Genomic DNA, 17181 nt, shown 5'->3' on the forward strand with positions numbered 1-17181 from the left:
TTTTCTTCCATTGAAAGAGAAAAGAAAACAGCCCACTTCCACACACCCTGTTGACATCCAGTCACCATCTAAGCTTCCATCTCCAAGCTTTAAAGTTCAATACCACCTTCAATCCTCAAACAAAAAGGTATACCACCTTTGTGTCCTTTTCTGTTTTTAGCCCCTGAGGGGAACCAGTGAGGCCTAGGCTAGTAAGTAATACTAGTCCTGGCCTCAAACTGGCAAAATACGACAAACGTATGAGGTGATACATGGCGCACGCCAGTAACAATATGCCGTACGCCAGTCATGGTAGAACGAGCACTACTGGCGTGGGGATCATGGACTACCATTTCTGTCGTTTTATCTTTCTGTCAGTCACCCTTGCATGCTAAATAACCAGTTTACCGCTTTCTGTATATTTAGAACTGTTTAGATGTAGTAGTTAATACTCGCTTCTTATCTGCTTAAAAGGCCCCTGGGATCCTTCTGGTCATGCTCCAGAGCCTAGATGATGCAAAAGCCAAGCACTGGATTAGGGTTTAACGTGCGTACGACAGTCCATGACTGGCGTACGGCAGTTAAAGCTAGGATCCAGTGGCTGGCCCTTGCATCTTAGTTCAGTCTTGGCCTCCTTTCTGTCCCCACATTGTTTAGGGGGTTCCTTGTCTATTCTCATGGCTTCAAGCCATCTCATCTGTCTGTAAATGTATATATCCTGCTTATTTAACTGCATCGTTTGTCCTGGGTGTGCGCTGGTCCTTTTCCAGAGCCCAGAGGGTTGCAAACAAGGACTGTGAAACCAGATGAGTGTAGTACGCCAGTCTCCCTGTGGTGTGCGCAGGTCATATCAACATGCAGTGGCTCGGCCAGTGCATGCTGGTAGAACTTTCTCACGCCCTTGCGGGGCAGCGAACTGCAATTTGTCCAGTTTGCTCAGTGCTTGTTCTCAATCTATATTTTAGCATTGCAATCAAGCCATTCATAAGCATTTTTGTCATAAATCACAACTTGTTAAAGTTTTAACCCCCATTAACTGTTCCCCCGCCCTAACTGGCTAAAAAAATGATCAAATGAGAGAAAAATGCAAGCGCTTTTACAAAATGCCCGAGTAGAGACCGATCTCCGGATTGGGCGAGAGGGGTGCCATAAAACCCTTCCCCTCTCGTAACCTGGCTCCCGAACCTCAGATATCGAAGGTGACGACGGACCTGTCTATACCTTTTTCAAACTCAAACAAACGTGGCAAACGTTTTCGAGTTCGGTTCCTTGGGTGTTCTTACCGCTAAAACCCGAGTGGCGACTCTGAATCGAGGCGTTTCGCCGCGCTTTTCCAACAAAAAAGAGCCGCACCCAATTTTACAAACAAAATTTCCGGGGGGGGGAGGCGCGTGCCCACAGCTTCAAATGTCATTTTGATCACAATATTTCGATTACGGCAATTCGGCCCGGCCCAAAGACTCATAATGTGGGTTTAAACTTTAAAGGGACCACATACGTTCAGTGAGGGCACGTGCTTCTGCTGTATTTTTTTTTTTAATAAAACTCAAAAAAATTGCATCTCTAATCTGTAGATATTTACTTAGTTGACACCCATTGAGGCAATAAATGAGAAAATAGAAAGGAGAAGAATACAAAATTGAAGAGGCTAATTTCCTTGAGGGAAAATACTTACAAGAAAAAGCCGCTACAACCTTTAACAGGCAGACTACTTCAATGAAGATAATTGATTCAGATTTCAGGATAATAAAAAGTTAAATAATCGGATGGAATACTTATAGGTATTCAATTGCGCTGATTTTTTTATAGAGACCCAAGAAAAAAATGTATTAGATTTAATGAATGGCTCGGACAGTTTGTGTGAGACCCATAATGAGCCCTACACAGTGATCTATGCACAAAATTTGTGCACATAATATGCGCAGTTAGCAGCTCTCGAATAGTACTACAAGAAAGTCGATATGTATCAGCGGCCAAAATGGGTGCTGAATGAACTGCGGAGCACTTCTATAGACCTACATGACCTATACTAGCGCTTGGGTAAAGCCCTGGTAGACAACCGCCGGTGTAGCATAGTACCAACGCTTTTTACAAGCGCTGGTATACCTTTAGTTGTGTCATGCGCTTCATTTCCTGTGCTTTTGGCCGCTCGTGTAAAATTACTTTTACCGGTACTTCGTTTCCCAGCACTTTTGGCCATTGGTGTAGACCCTAGTACGCATTACCACACTTTTTCCAGCGCCAAAAAAATGCTGGTGTAAGTTCAATTTTTATTTTTTTTATACATGGTTACTACGTACAGATTTATGTAGCCCTAATAGAATAGATAATATCTAATCACTAACTTTTCTAAGAACTCAAAATATCAAAATGCAAAACAATTCATTCTTCATTGGAAAGACAAATACTTCATATGAAATACCACAGGTAGAAGGTATATATGTTCCATACCATTGTCAACATTATTCATAATCGTGCCAAAATATCACAATCCAACAATTGTACGCACATTGCCTAAACTACATGGAAAAAAACAATCCAACACTGTGCATGCTTCAGTAGAGGAAAATCAGGCAGATGACGAGCTGGATGATCATGCGTCAAACCTTGTTACAGGGACAGTCAGGAATGGAGAGGAAAAAAATGTAAATGAAGTGGTTCACAGTCCAGATTCGGATGCGGTGGAGTTTGATAAAGGTTTTTGGAATTTCTCAGAAGTGGGTTTTTTAAATCACCAGGATACCGATGGTATCGAGTTATTTGTGGAACTCAACCCAACTGAGGATGCTAAGAATACAGGGAAAGGAAAATGGAAGCAGAAGTCGATAGATGATTTGATGGGCTTTCCTAATCGCAAGAAGAGGGGTGAAAGAAAGAAGCAAAAATGAGTTGTGTTCAGATCTGTCATTGCAGCTGCTGCTTTATCCTCTTCTTGTGAAGGAATTAATCCAATTCATCTTAACGAGACTAGGCGATTTGGTCTTTAGATAAAATCATGGGCATTGATTACGAGGTTAATGATGAGGAAGTTATTCGCGAATTCTTGGTTGGTTTCTTGCCAGCCTCAGGTTGTTCTTCTTTCCCTTTTGGGTTCTCACAGCATGTGATTGTCAGAGTTAGGTCTTGCCTTCTTGTGGTTGGTCCTCCCTCTGGTTTGATATCTTTGCTTGGATCCCTTTAATCTTTGTAATTCTTTTTCAAAAATTAATAAAATCTTTTTTGCTGTTAAAAAAAAACATTGAAAAAAACATAGGTTATTACTATTATTATTATTATCTACATCTACATTCCATATAAAGGTCTCAGTTGTTTGTCGACTTTTTCCATTCCGAAACTACCCTGGCCCCATTTTCCCCCACAAAGCCACCCAAGTCGACGTTTCTCCACACAAACGACGCGATCTTCACGAAAACCATCCACACCTCCCAAATAACCAGACGGCATAACGAACCACAAGGCCATTGCAAATCAAACTCTCCTTGGTTCTCTCTCTCGCCCTCCCTCACCTCTCTCTCTCTCACGCGCACATAGGCCATAGGGTAGAAAGGTGAGTTTCGGTTGAACTTCACCATTGGTAATTAATTGTTTATGTTTTTCGACTACTTTTTTGATGAAGGCAACATATCCTTTGTGCAAACTTAAACTAGAGCGCTTCCATGTGATTTGCCTACTATCTATTTGATATAATGTCCCAATGACAATTACAGAACTCAACATCACACAGACACACACACAGAGCAAAGAGTTTAGCGTAAATGCCTGGCCCCTAAGTTTGTTGAATCATTATTTCCTCACTATATATGAACTCTAATTCACGACAACTGCATTTGAATGCTCTTTTTCTTTTTTTTGATCGGCTGCTTTTGAATGCTCTTCGCTGTGGACGTACTTATTTTGTTTGTTCAATTCATTGAAAACGTATTATAGATCTTCACACTAACAAGATTGATTATTATGCCTGATTGTTTGCATCCATTGCAGTTTTTCAAAAGTTCATTCGAAAATCGAAATGCACAGTTTTACTTCTTCTTTTTTTCCAAGGATCATTGTACTATAAGGTTCACAATCATACTTAGGTATATAAAACCGAATTTCCTTAATAAAAGGGCCCAATATTACAACGGTACAATGGACATAGATATCAGAGAGACATCTTTATTCTTTACCCCGGCTGGAACACATCTGAGCCAAGTTCACACTCATTCTGGCGATTGAAGGGGAAAATACTTTGGAAGTAAAAAATAAAACATTTAACGGCACTTATGAATAAATTAGTTACGATTAAGATAATTGTTTGCTAATTGATCGGAACAGAATTGATAAGCACGGACGTTACCTTTTTCCGGAGTTGGTGTATCCATCTTCACCTGTGTATATAAGATTGATCACCCTTTCAAGATTGAGAACTCGTGCGAGGAGAGGCATCGGGACCGCAGTCGGGCGAAGGCACTCTGAGTTCATGTCTTTCCATGCATTTGTAACTCTGTGTTTAAATTCAACATAAACCTCTTCTTCTGCAACACCATGTTGTTTCATGTAGCATTCAACTGCCGAGGCTACGTGGCCTCTCTCTTGCTCATGCTGCAATTGCAACACCAGAAATGATAAGGACAAATTATGATTGTTTGCGTGGCTGATAATTCATTGGGGAGAAAGGACATGAGGGGTGAACGCACTCTCAATGAAATTAAAAATCCTATAGCATTAGCAATGTGCAAGGTAGTCAGAATAGTCAAAGTTTGCAAGCCCTAACCACATGATTTTGCAACAACATAATATTGGAATTTGGATTCATCCGTGCGTGTTCTAATTTAGACCATATTTTCTTATCAGTCCTTACCTTGTGGCCAACCATATCGTCCATGAGTCTACAAATCACGGATGCAGCTTCAAGAATTAAAGGATCACTCGACACCCATTTGAAACCCTCTTCGGTCACCAAATCCCCCATGCCAACAAGGGAAGTTGTTGCAAGCATTTTGTAAGCACCGGTTACAAGGGCAACTCTCATATACTCTTCTATACTCGGAACATAGCCCTCGTGACACCATTTGGCTTCCTCAAAGTATGCTCTAACTAACTTATTCATCTGAAAATGTTCAAAAAAAAAAAATAGTATTAATTTCATTTTTTGTTTTCCTAACAAAATGTAACTTGGGTTGAGACTTACTGCAGATTTTGCGTAATTGACACGATATGACCTTCCTTCCTTGGCCATTTCTTCATCAATCATGTTGTAAACATCCAATAGTGCTTGATAACACAGTTTCATGTACTCTGGCAGTTGATCCAAGGCACTATTTTCCCACCTGAAAATCCATCGACATTAACTTAAACAACATACTAACCTTCCATTAGTATCATTGTGATGCTAATTATATTTCTTTCAATTTTCCTTTTTCATTTATAACGCCGTGAATTCCATTTCAAATCAATGCCTTGAACAATGGAAGTTATTTTGATATTTAGGGACTCAAATCAAATTTAAAATCAGTAGAATTTAACCTTTCAATTGCGTCAGTGAAGAGCACAAGTTCTTCCAAGGTACCATAGACATCATAAATGTCATCAATGATTGAAGTCAAGGCAATCACTTTGGTTAGAATTCTCCTAGCAAGAAAATATTGGGGTTCAAAGTACACTCCCAATATCCAAAAGTAACACTCCACCACTCTGTCTCTTGCAAATGGCAATTTTCTTGCAAAGTCTAAATCCTTCCACCATCTGAAAAACCATAACAAAAAAAGTAAGTGCCATGAACAAGATCAACATCTCAGATGTAAGGACCCGTATTTTTTCGGATATTATTTGAACATTTTATAAAAAAAAAAAAATAAAATAAAATAATAATAAAATAAAATGTGAAATTGATTGAGTTTATTTTAATTGTGGGTCAATGTGCAAGAGTTTAAAATATGTGGGTGTTAGTGTGATAAGGTGCATGTGTGTATAAGTGTGTGTGTGCCAGGGGAAAATAATTCCCAAAACCCCATCCCATTCTCTCTCCCGTTCTCTCTCTCGGCTCTCTCTACCTCTCTCACTCCCTCACCCAAAAACTCACCTCTAAATTCAAAACCCACAACAAATAACCTCCATTCCATCTTCTACTCGTGTATTGTGGTCCGTATCGCTCCGGTTCGAGCTCGGAGAAGTTGTATTCCGGTTGGAACAAGGTTTTCGGAAAGCTAGGGCTTGTAACTTCTTGGGTTTCGTGCTCCGACTTCGAGGTAGGGAATTCTACCTCACTTTATATGCTATTTGAGTGTTTTTATGCCTTATTCGAGCTGGTATTGGTTGTCGTTGAGATTGGATCGAAACTTAAAATTTTCTGTCGAAATCTGTTGAAATCGTCTGTAAGTAACTCCTCCTACCGGTAGGAGCTTTTACCCTACCGGTAGAACGATTGAGAAATTTTGTCAACCAGCTCAAACGTACAGCAGCAGCTCAAAAGCTGCTCAATGTATCGAACTTCTACCGGTAGGAATTTCCTGCCTACCGGTAGGTCACGCTCGAATTTGAATGTTGACCTTTCTGTTTCCAAGTTCTACCGGTAGGACTTGCTTGCCTACCGGTAGGTTGCGTGAATTGGAGTTTCTACCGGTAGGACTTGTTCACCTACCGGTAGGTCTAGGTTTTATCGGAATGTTAGCCTTTCTGTTTTCAAGTTCTACCGGTAGGACTTGCTTGCCTACCGGTAGGAGACTAGAAGTTTCACCTGCTTTCACCTGCTTATTTGAGCTGCTGCAGTATCTTTCAGCTGCTTTCCTATATCTTTCAACTTGCTTGTCAAAGCCTCTCATCGACTCTAATGAGCTTGTTTGTGTATTCTTCCAAGTGTTTTGATGAGTATTACTCATTTCTCACTTAGAGTGGCATCCAATGGACTAGAGTGAACATGTCTAGGGATTCGATGAGTAGTGTTGCAATCCGTTCCCTCTCTCGATTCGTAAATTTCTTAGATTCGTTTAGTACATGCTTTTACGGACTCCAAGTATAGAAACTAGATGATCAGGCATCGTAAAGTCTAGTCATGGGTTAATATGTGGCGTGTGAAGGTACGGGAAATGTACTTAGAGGTACGGTGAGGACGCGTGAGGTTATGGTGTACTTAAAGGAATAGGCGTGTAATAATTAATTAGTCCGAGTCTTGATATGGATGACAGTTAGGAACGGTTTGAGATGTAGTCAACGTGGTAGATTGGTAGATTGTTTGGAATGCTTGAAGTGAAAATTGATGTGAGAAAGAATTGTTTGAAATGAGGAAATAACTCGTGTCCTCTCGACTCGTCAAGCCTTTTAATCCTTTTGACACTCTCTCTATGAGGCTCAAGTGTAGAAACTAACGGATAAAGTATGGTAGGATTATATGTACGGGCTTAGTATGCTATGTCAAATGTGAATGGCTAAATTAATGAAAAGGCATGAACATGTATATTTGTGGAGTCACGTAATGATTAATTAAAATTCAGTGGTATAACCGTTAAAGGGATGATGAAATTGATTATGAAATGATGTCGATTGTGAAAAGTGTGAAAGGTGACCCAAGTGGTCGTTATTGAGGGAAAAGACTCGGGGTGACCCTGCGCTCGAGGGAACTAGACCCGAGGTGACCCAACTGATTCATATTATTGGAGGAAAAGACTTGGGGTGACCCTGCGCTCGAGGGAACTAGACCCAAGGTGACCCCACCTGATTATTGTTATTGAGGGAAAAGACTCGGGGTGACCCTGCGCTCGAGGGAACTAGACCCGAGGTGACCCTAGTGATTATTTGATGGGAAATACCGGATTAAAGGAAAAGAAAGGTTTTGCAATTAAGGGATTTAATGAAGATCAATGTGGACACGAGAAAGATTGTACTATCATACGGAGAATAATAAGATGTTTTGATTTGATTATAGACAAGTGTGAGATGACGTGAGTTTAATAATGTAACTAGTTAAAGAAGTAAACGGCTAGTGACATTGATGTGAAGTCTAGGACTCTTAGGCGATAATTCGCAGCTTGTTGGTAGTCATTTGTGGTATAGGCGTATCTGTCAGTACTCATTCATTCTCGGTGCATGGTTCATTCAAATTGCATATAGCTTGAGTTTAGAATTTTCTACTGGGCTAGTGTAGCTCAACCAAATCTTTCTTTTCAGGTTCTGATGCCGGGCAATAGATTGCATGCATTATGTGCTTGACAGTAAAAGACTTTTGGAAGCTGACATCACTGGTTATTTCGTCATCTTTGTGAAGATCTCATTTTGTTAAAGGTGGTTTTGTAACTAATTATTACTGAATTTTCTTTTGACTAAAGTTGTAATTATCTAAACTTAAGGACTTGTTTGTAAATTAAACAGGTGGGAAACTCATTTGGGTAACGTATATGATATGCGAGGTTTCTCTTTTATTGAAATGTATTACTTAATTATGTTGAAAATCGAGGGCGTGACAACTTGGTATCAGAGCATAAGTTTAGAACACCTCGAGACCGTGGGGAGACTTTTGGTCTCATGGGTTCAAAAAAATCGATGCATCTTTTTACAAAAATCACATGTGTGCTTGCATGAAGAGTCAGTATGTCGATGTGACATTGCATATATATATCACATAGAGTGGCACAAAGTTGTTGACTTCGGTTGGAAAGGTTGGAGACCTGTAGCACATAATTAGGTGGCTAATGTTGATGATTTCATTTCTTATGCTTCCATAGTAGGATGTCTTCGAGACGTGGAGATAGGTGTGGTGAGACTGGGGATCGTGAGCACCAGGGCTGTAGTGCAAACGGGGAGAATGAAGTGAGTCAATGTACCAGGGATGAAGCGATGTTTCCTGAGATTGCTGAGTGCGGAAAAGGTGTCGAGACACTGGAAGGTGCGCAAGGTGGTGTGAATGTGGGAGAAATTAGGCATCGAGTCGTTAGCACAAAATCATCTTCTAAGAGTGTTGAGAGTTCAGGAAGGCAGAAACCTAGAGTATTAAATCACTTTACTCAGGACCAGCAGGGCTTTAAGCCACCTCTTTATATCGGGACTCCAAGAGCTCTTCTCAAGTGTCAGACTATGTGTTATCGATGTCGTCAGTTTGGCCATATTCGTTCTCAATGTCCACGGCGTGGGGGATCTTGTTATACTTGCGGTGAACGTGGCCACATGGCAAGGAATTGTCCTCGGGGATTGGGAGTACATGGTGAGTCGAGCTCGATGCAGCAGGAAACACATACGTCGAAACAGCAACAGATGCAGTTCCGCCGCTAAACTACCACCCCCCCTTATTCTCTAGCTCTTAGAAGCGTCACTTGTTTGAGGTATCATTTATTCCTAGTTGTGCTACTCATTCTCTACAATACTTTTGATTTGGAAGCATTTCACTCATTGAGAATCCTATTCTTGTCCATGTTTGGAATAGAAAATAAGAAATCTTAGTCCACGCGTGTTGAGAAATATCGATAGATCATATTTGCCGAGATTAGAGGTTAATCATTCCGTATTGAAGTGTTGTCTTTGACCTCTTTAAATTGCTTATATCGAGATTTGGTCTGATTTGGACAGGGATTGTTTGTATCCATGATGATTGGTGACATCTCAAATGTGAGTTTAGAAGAGTTGTTTCTTTTATTACCATCTTTCATTGGCCGAGCTGAATATTGCCAGAATTGTATCGTAATTTATTCTTCCATGAAATCCAGTGGGTGGATGACCCGTTATAATTCTCAGTATTTGAGTCAATTGTCATGCGATCCCTTCCTAACTTTTCTTGGGCATATTTAAATTCTTATAGCGAAGTATCTTATGACACTGTTGCTATCAAATTTGACAAGTGTTTCTCGTTCCCTATTCGAGGTCTTATTTGACATCATCCTGCTTGAGATAAGTTTTCATTGGTCAGTTTAGATTTCCTTGATGCGATTATCATTTTCGTCGTTTGCTTATAACCGTTATTCCATATGAGTATTTAATTTGCAACATCAATCTGTTGAACCCAACCTTTAGCTATGTACCGTATGAAATACAAATTCGTTAACACTATCAAAATTTAGACCTTGTACCCATCATTGCCTGCTTGGGCCATCATTCATTGTGGTCCCATGACTAAGAAGTCATATGATTTGAACTCATATCCTCTTTGTATCTATTTGTTTGCCCTTGCCTATTTGGTTGGTTCGAATTTCCATTGTTGGAGTCAAATCTTGTGGTGACATATCTATTGATGTCTATTCATTGACACCGTTCAATACAAATTCAATTGTGGAAATTACTTTCAATGGTATTTTACTCTGTCGTGGTTCCTCGATTCTGGAGGCACATGATTCATCTTGTGATGCTTAGTCTCAAATTGTTGAAAGTTCTACTCATTTCTAGTATGGAAAATTTCCTATTTTGGATCAATTGGTTTGCGCGAGATCAGTCTCATTACCTGGAACTTATTCATAATATCGAAATCTTTCGTTTGAAAAATGTTATCCGTTGACTCCTCTGACTTGTAAAGCAATAAGAGAGTTATGACCTGTCACTTCAAATTTCGTGAGTTGGCATAAATAGGTACTTCGAGTTTGTTGCCGAACCGCCGTAAAGATTCCAAGTGCTCTCTAAATTTCAGATGCCCTATTGCTGTTCTTCAAATTCTTGATTAATGCTGCTTGAGTTTTGTAGCTTATTCGTTTCATTTGAGATGACGAATCGAATCCTTCTCGTAATATAGAATGACCCAACCTAGAGTGAAAATTTGGTGCGGCCTTTAGAAGGATTGGCTTGTGTTATGGACCCGCTAAAACAATTAATTCGATTCGCCAACGATAGTTGGAAGCTCGAGGGAGAATGACCGAAAAGAGAAAGGTAAAGATCGTCAAAGATTGCTAACTGCGGAGGGCTGACCAAAGGATTGTGTTGACCGTCGACGTCACCCAATGTTATTTGAAGAAGGGAAATCATGAATTTCGTAAAGCATAGTTGCGTTGGGGCTTGTCTCGTTCTGGCAGAAAGGAAGCGTTCACCGTAAGAAGGATAGTCTAAGTGTCGGACACTATGTGCGTGTTTTGGGATACCCAGGCGACAACCGGTGAAATCCACTTGGAAGAGGCGCTTGATCACCGCCCATTCTAGATGGAAGTCTCGGGAAGTCAAATGGATTATCTGATTATACTTAGGAGGTAAGATCTCCATGGTGAGATAGATAATTGTGTATAGGATTTGTATAGTAAAGAAAAGTTTAGAAACTGTGTACCGTTTGACGTTACCGCCTGACTTTTTCAAAATATATGATGCATTATGTATACGGAGATTGAGGAGGTATGAAATAAATCCATTGCATGTGTTAGAGAGGTCCGAAATTGAATTAGAAGCTCAAGTGTCCTATGAAAAGAAACCGATGCGTACCTTAGACTCGCGTAGTCCATTGTTGAAAGGTAAGCTGATGTTGTTAGTGCATGGTTACGTGGAAATGGGGGTACGAAGTTCGAAAGATATACGCGTGTTTGTTGTGGTTTGCTTGATATGAATCTAGACGTGGACTTCGATGATTATTGAATTGTTGCGTGATGGATAGTGCTACGGTTCGAGTGTGTTGATATGTTATTTGGCATGGCTAGATTAGTTTTAGCAAATTTCGAGGACGAAATTTCTTTAAGGAGGGTAGGGTGTAAGGACCCGTATTTTTTCGGATATTATTTGAACATTTTATAAAAAAAAAATAAATAAATAAAATAATAATAAAATAAAATGTGAAATTGATTGAGTTTATTTTAATTGTGGGTCAATGTGCAAGAGTTTAAAATATGTGGGTGTTAGTGTGATAAGGTGCATGTGTGTATAAGTGTGTGTGTGCCAGGGGAAAATAATTCCCAAAACCCCATCCCATTCTCTCTCCCGTTCTCTCTCTCGGCTCTCTCTACCTCTCTCACTCCCTCACCCAAAAACTCACCTCTAAATTCAAAACCCACAACAAATAACCTCCATTCCATCTTCTACTCGTGTATTGTGGTCCGTATCGCTCCGGTTCGAGCTCGGAGAAGTTGTATTCCGGTTGGAACAAGGTTTTCGGAAAGCTAGGGCTTGTAACTTCTTGGGTTTCGTGCTCCGACTTCGAGGTAGGGAATTCTACCTCACTTTATATGCTATTTGAGTGTTTTTATGCCTTATTCGAGCTGGTATTGGTTGTCGTTGAGATTGGATCGAAACTTAAAATTTTCTGTCGAAATCTGTTGAAATCGTCTGTAAGTAACTCCTCCTACCGGTAGGAGCTTTTACCCTACCGGTAGAACGATTGAGAAATTTTGTCAACCAGCTCAAACGTACAGCAGCAGCTCAAAAGCTGCTCAATGTATCGAACTTCTACCGGTAGGAATTTCCTGCCTACCGGTAGGTCACGCTCGAATTTGAATGTTGACCTTTCTGTTTCCAAGTTCTACCGGTAGGACTTGCTTGCCTACCGGTAGGTTGCGTGAATTGGAGTTTCTACCGGTAGGACTTGTTCACCTACCGGTAGGTCTAGGTTTTATCGGAATGTTAGCCTTTCTGTTTTCAAGTTCTACCGGTAGGACTTGCTTGCCTACCGGTAGGAGACTAGAAGTTTCACCTGCTTTCACCTGCTTATTTGAGCTGCTGCAGTATCTTTCAGCTGCTTTCCTATATCTTTCAACTTGCTTGTCAAAGCCTCTCATCGACTCTAATGAGCTTGTTTGTGTATTCTTCCAAGTGTTTTGATGAGTATTACTCATTTCTCACTTAGAGTGGCATCCAATGGACTAGAGTGAACATGTCTAGGGATTCGATGAGTAGTGTTGCAATCCGTTCCCTCTCTCGATTCGTAAATTTCTTAGATTCGTTTAGTACATGCTTTTACGGACTCCAAGTATAGAAACTAGATGATCAGGCATCGTAAAGTCTAGTCATGGGTTAATATGTGGCGTGTGAAGGTACGGGAAATGTACTTAGAGGTACGGTGAGGACGCGTGAGGTTATGGTGTACTTAAAGGAATAGGCGTGTAATAATTAATTAGTCCGAGTCTTGATATGGATGACAGTTAGGAACGGTTTGAGATGTAGTCAACGTGGTAGATTGGTAGATTGTTTGGAATGCTTGAAGTGAAAATTGATGTGAGAAAGAATTGTTTGAAATGAGGAAATAACTCGTGTCCTCTCGACTCGTCAAGCCTTTTAATCCTTTTGACACTCTCTCTATGAGGCTCAAGTGTAGAAACTAACGGATAAAGTATGGTAGGATTATATGTACGGGCTTAGTATGCTATGTCAAATGTGAATGGCTAAATTAATGAAAAGGCATGAACATGTATATTTGTGGAGTCACGTAATGATTAATTAAAATTCAGTGGTATAACCGTTAAAGGGATGATGAAATTGATTATGAAATGATGTCGATTGTGAAAAGTGTGAAAGGTGACCCAAGTGGTCGTTATTGAGGGAAAAGACTCGGGGTGACCCTGCGCTCGAGGGAACTAGACCCGAGGTGACCCAACTGATTCATATTATTGGAGGAAAAGACTTGGGGTGACCCTGCGCTCGAGGGAACTAGACCCAAGGTGACCCCACCTGATTATTGTTATTGAGGGAAAAGACTCGGGGTGACCCTGCGCTCGAGGGAACTAGACCCGAGGTGACCCTAGTGATTATTTGATGGGAAATACCGGATTAAAGGAAAAGAAAGGTTTTGCAATTAAGGGATTTAATGAAGATCAATGTGGACACGAGAAAGATTGTACTATCATACGGAGAATAATAAGATGTTTTGATTTGATTATAGACAAGTGTGAGATGACGTGAGTTTAATAATGTAACTAGTTAAAGAAGTAAACGGCTAGTGACATTGATGTGAAGTCTAGGACTCTTAGGCGATAATTCGCAGCTTGTTGGTAGTCATTTGTGGTATAGGCGTATCTGTCAGTACTCATTCATTCTCGGTGCATGGTTCATTCAAATTGCATATAGCTTGAGTTTAGAATTTTCTACTGGGCTAGTGTAGCTCAACCAAATCTTTCTTTTCAGGTTCTGATGCCGGGCAATAGATTGCATGCATTATGTGCTTGACAGTAAAAGACTTTTGGAAGCTGACATCACTGGTTATTTCGTCATCTTTGTGAAGATCTCATTTTGTTAAAGGTGGTTTTGTAACTAATTATTACTGAATTTTCTTTTGACTAAAGTTGTAATTATCTAAACTTAAGGACTTGTTTGTAAATTAAACAGGTGGGAAACTCATTTGGGTAACGTATATGATATGCGAGGTTTCTCTTTTATTGAAATGTATTACTTAATTATGTTGAAAATCGAGGGCGTGACATCAGACTTGTTAAATCTCTACAATTCAACTTGAATGATGAAGAAAATCACCCTGTGATTTCGCTTAGCTCTTTCTGATGCAACTTTTGCAAGCGGTTGAAATCCAGTTTCGCAAAATCCAATAGAGTTTTTTTGTGGGAATCCTCTTGTTCATAGAAGAGGATGTAATGTCGTGCCTCGAGTCTTGTCAGGCCCTTGTGAATTGGCTGATTTAGAGCATGAACTACTTGTGCTGCAATAGCATTCTTTAAGTTGGGTACCGCGGAGTTGAGGTGTGTGGTCGTAAAATCCAGTGCTTCGTCTAATATATCTTCTCCATGAACCCTCAAATGTGTAGCTTCGTATAAGCTTACCAATCCTCGCACATCACCTTTTACATATTCTTGAAATTTTCCTTTATTGTCCTTGAATTTGTTAAACACATCTACATAAACAATTCGACACATGATCAATGAGGCGAGAAAAGTACATAACACATTCTTATATTTTATAATAACAAGTGACAAGACACAATAACCTCAACAAGGAGAAGGCACGGTAAATTTTCAAAGTTGGAATGGCCAAATGATAAAATTATTCCAAAAATTACTCGAAACCCATAAGGGTCTAACTGAACCTTTTACTATAAGTTTGCAGTGAACAAGGTAAAATTTGTTAGAGTTTGAAGGGGGCAAATGATAATGATCCAATTAGAGGTAATAATCGAACCAATTTCAAAGAATTTGTTGTTGGATTTATGTTGAAGTTGTGAAGTATGAATTCAACTTGGTTTATATATCTTTTCGCTGACAATAATAGATTTCGATCAAAATATGGGTACTACAAACATCGGCGATGTAACCAAATAAATATATATGGGTAGTAAGTAAAAGAGAATTACCACAGGAGACAGGATGTCCTTGCTGTCTAAGCACTCGAAATGAGAGAGCCACAGTGTAAAGATCTTCATCATTGGCCATTTCATTATAGGTATCATATATTTGCTGTAATGTTGTCTCAATCTCTGTTTCGAAATGGTAGCCTATGCCTAGGCGTTGAATTGCATCAATCAAGCTCAACTTCTCTGATGGTTTATCAGCACTTGCCACTATCATCTCTCTGACTTTTTCTTTGAGCTGCTCAATTCTTTGCTCTGTTTTAACATCCGGTTCCTATGAAAACAATGATAAATATGCTCATTTGGAACTAGTCTAATTACGTCTGTGAATTATATAGTGTTCAAACAACAGTACTTGTCACCAAAATATTACCGAAACATTTGTAACCACGAAATCAAATATCCATAACAATCTTGGCTTTGTGAAGAGAACAACGAAAGTATATATGATGGAAACGAAGATAGTGAAATTATATATATTGCTACGTAACTCAATCAAATAAGAATATTTTTATGCTTGTTTTTCACTATATATCCTAAACCGAGATTAATATATAAAAAAAATAGCATTTATGTTGATCATTTTGGAAGGCTGTAAGGATTTAATTTAAGTATTCTACATATGATTCAAGACAATTTGAGTCAATTTTACCATGGTGACAGAAGCGTACGCAAGGAAATAATCTCCCCAAACACTCGGATGGAAATTTGCAGAGCGACGTGGAGGGCCCTGGGGTACTTGGCCGTGGGTCAATGTAAGAGTTGGGCTAGAGTTTATTTCCATTTTCCCAGTGGGTTGCTTTGGAGGCTATGAACGGTTAAGAGAAGGGGGAGCTCGACTAAACAAGAAAGAATACTCTTTTAGTCCTTGCTTTCTCTCTCTAGTTGGTTGGATAGACAGAAGAGCTCTCGTACTCGCTATTTATAGAGTTTGGATGTCCTCCTATTCTAAAAAAAATTATATAATAAAGATTGCTTGCGGTTATAGGCCAAGACTACCCTTTTCTTGGCCAGGTACATTGATTTTTGTTGATTAGATTTTTTTTTTAATCAGCAAAGAAAAGTTAATTATTTACTTGTAACTAAGGCTGTGTTTTTATTAACTTAACTTAAATTTGAAAATTGTCCTTATTTGAATTTTTTTGTCATTTGTTAATTTTTTGTCAAATTTTTGTGGGTTATTGATTTGTCTTAACTAGAGGAATTGGAAAGATAATTTTTTTTATTTTTACCTACGTATTTTGAGAAATAACCACTTTTTAGTTTAAAAAAAAAATTCACTTTTTGGCCTAAGAACGGGTCAATGTTGTTTACTTACGTTTTCACTCCAAGTTTTCTCCCTCGTGCTCATTTGAATTGTGGAAATTAAATATTAGGTTTGTTTGACTAAGCTCGTGCATGCAACTAATTAAGAGATTAACAATGCATGGCTGGTCGTATTTATTGGACTTGGCGCTCAGGTTATACGTAGAAAAATCCGACTCCCACAGGGGTATCCGATAAATGGGTTTTTTTTTTCATTCGATAGGAGAGATCAATTGAGAAAGTCAAACGGGTTTGGCCAAATAGTCGTGAGAAAACAATAAGCTATAATGAAATGGGGCCATTGCAAGTTATGTCCGGTCGTTACTTTTAGGGCCTCGCAATTAATCGAAGTGCGCACAAAATGGCCCGAAGATCCGGTTATCAAACAAAAATATTGTGAAAGTTCGCGAGGTAACAAAGTCCAAACAACTCAACTAATACAATAAATAAGTCCATCAATTGTGAGAGTCCAACAAATGGGTTTGCAGCTGTCGTTGGATAATCCATTTGGCAAGAAACCGAGTTGTTATACAAAAAATAAATAAATAAATAGTCCAAAATGTTATATATACACAGGTTTCCTATATGTAAACTTATCTAGGATGGGGAAAAGGAAGCCAAGCAATGACAGAGGTGGCATTTCTCTTGGGCCAAAACGTTATTTGTCCATAATCATACACAAAATTAAAATATGTTTTCTATACTATCTTTTATCGTAGCACAAGGAAATTGGCAGAGGAGTC

At 39.4% G+C, this 17181-nt stretch overlaps 1 pseudogene; it reads right to left on the minus strand.

Annotated features, from left to right (window-relative positions):
* Nucleotides 1–4276: 4276 nt before the first annotated feature.
* Nucleotides 4277–16012, minus strand: LOC131330406 ((-)-germacrene D synthase-like; annotated as a pseudogene).
* Between the last annotated feature and the right edge of the window lie 1169 nt (nucleotides 16013–17181).

Source organism: Rhododendron vialii, chromosome 6a, assembly GCF_030253575.1.
Source record: "Rhododendron vialii isolate Sample 1 chromosome 6a, ASM3025357v1".
NCBI lineage: Eukaryota > Viridiplantae > Streptophyta > Magnoliopsida > Ericales > Ericaceae > Rhododendron > Rhododendron vialii.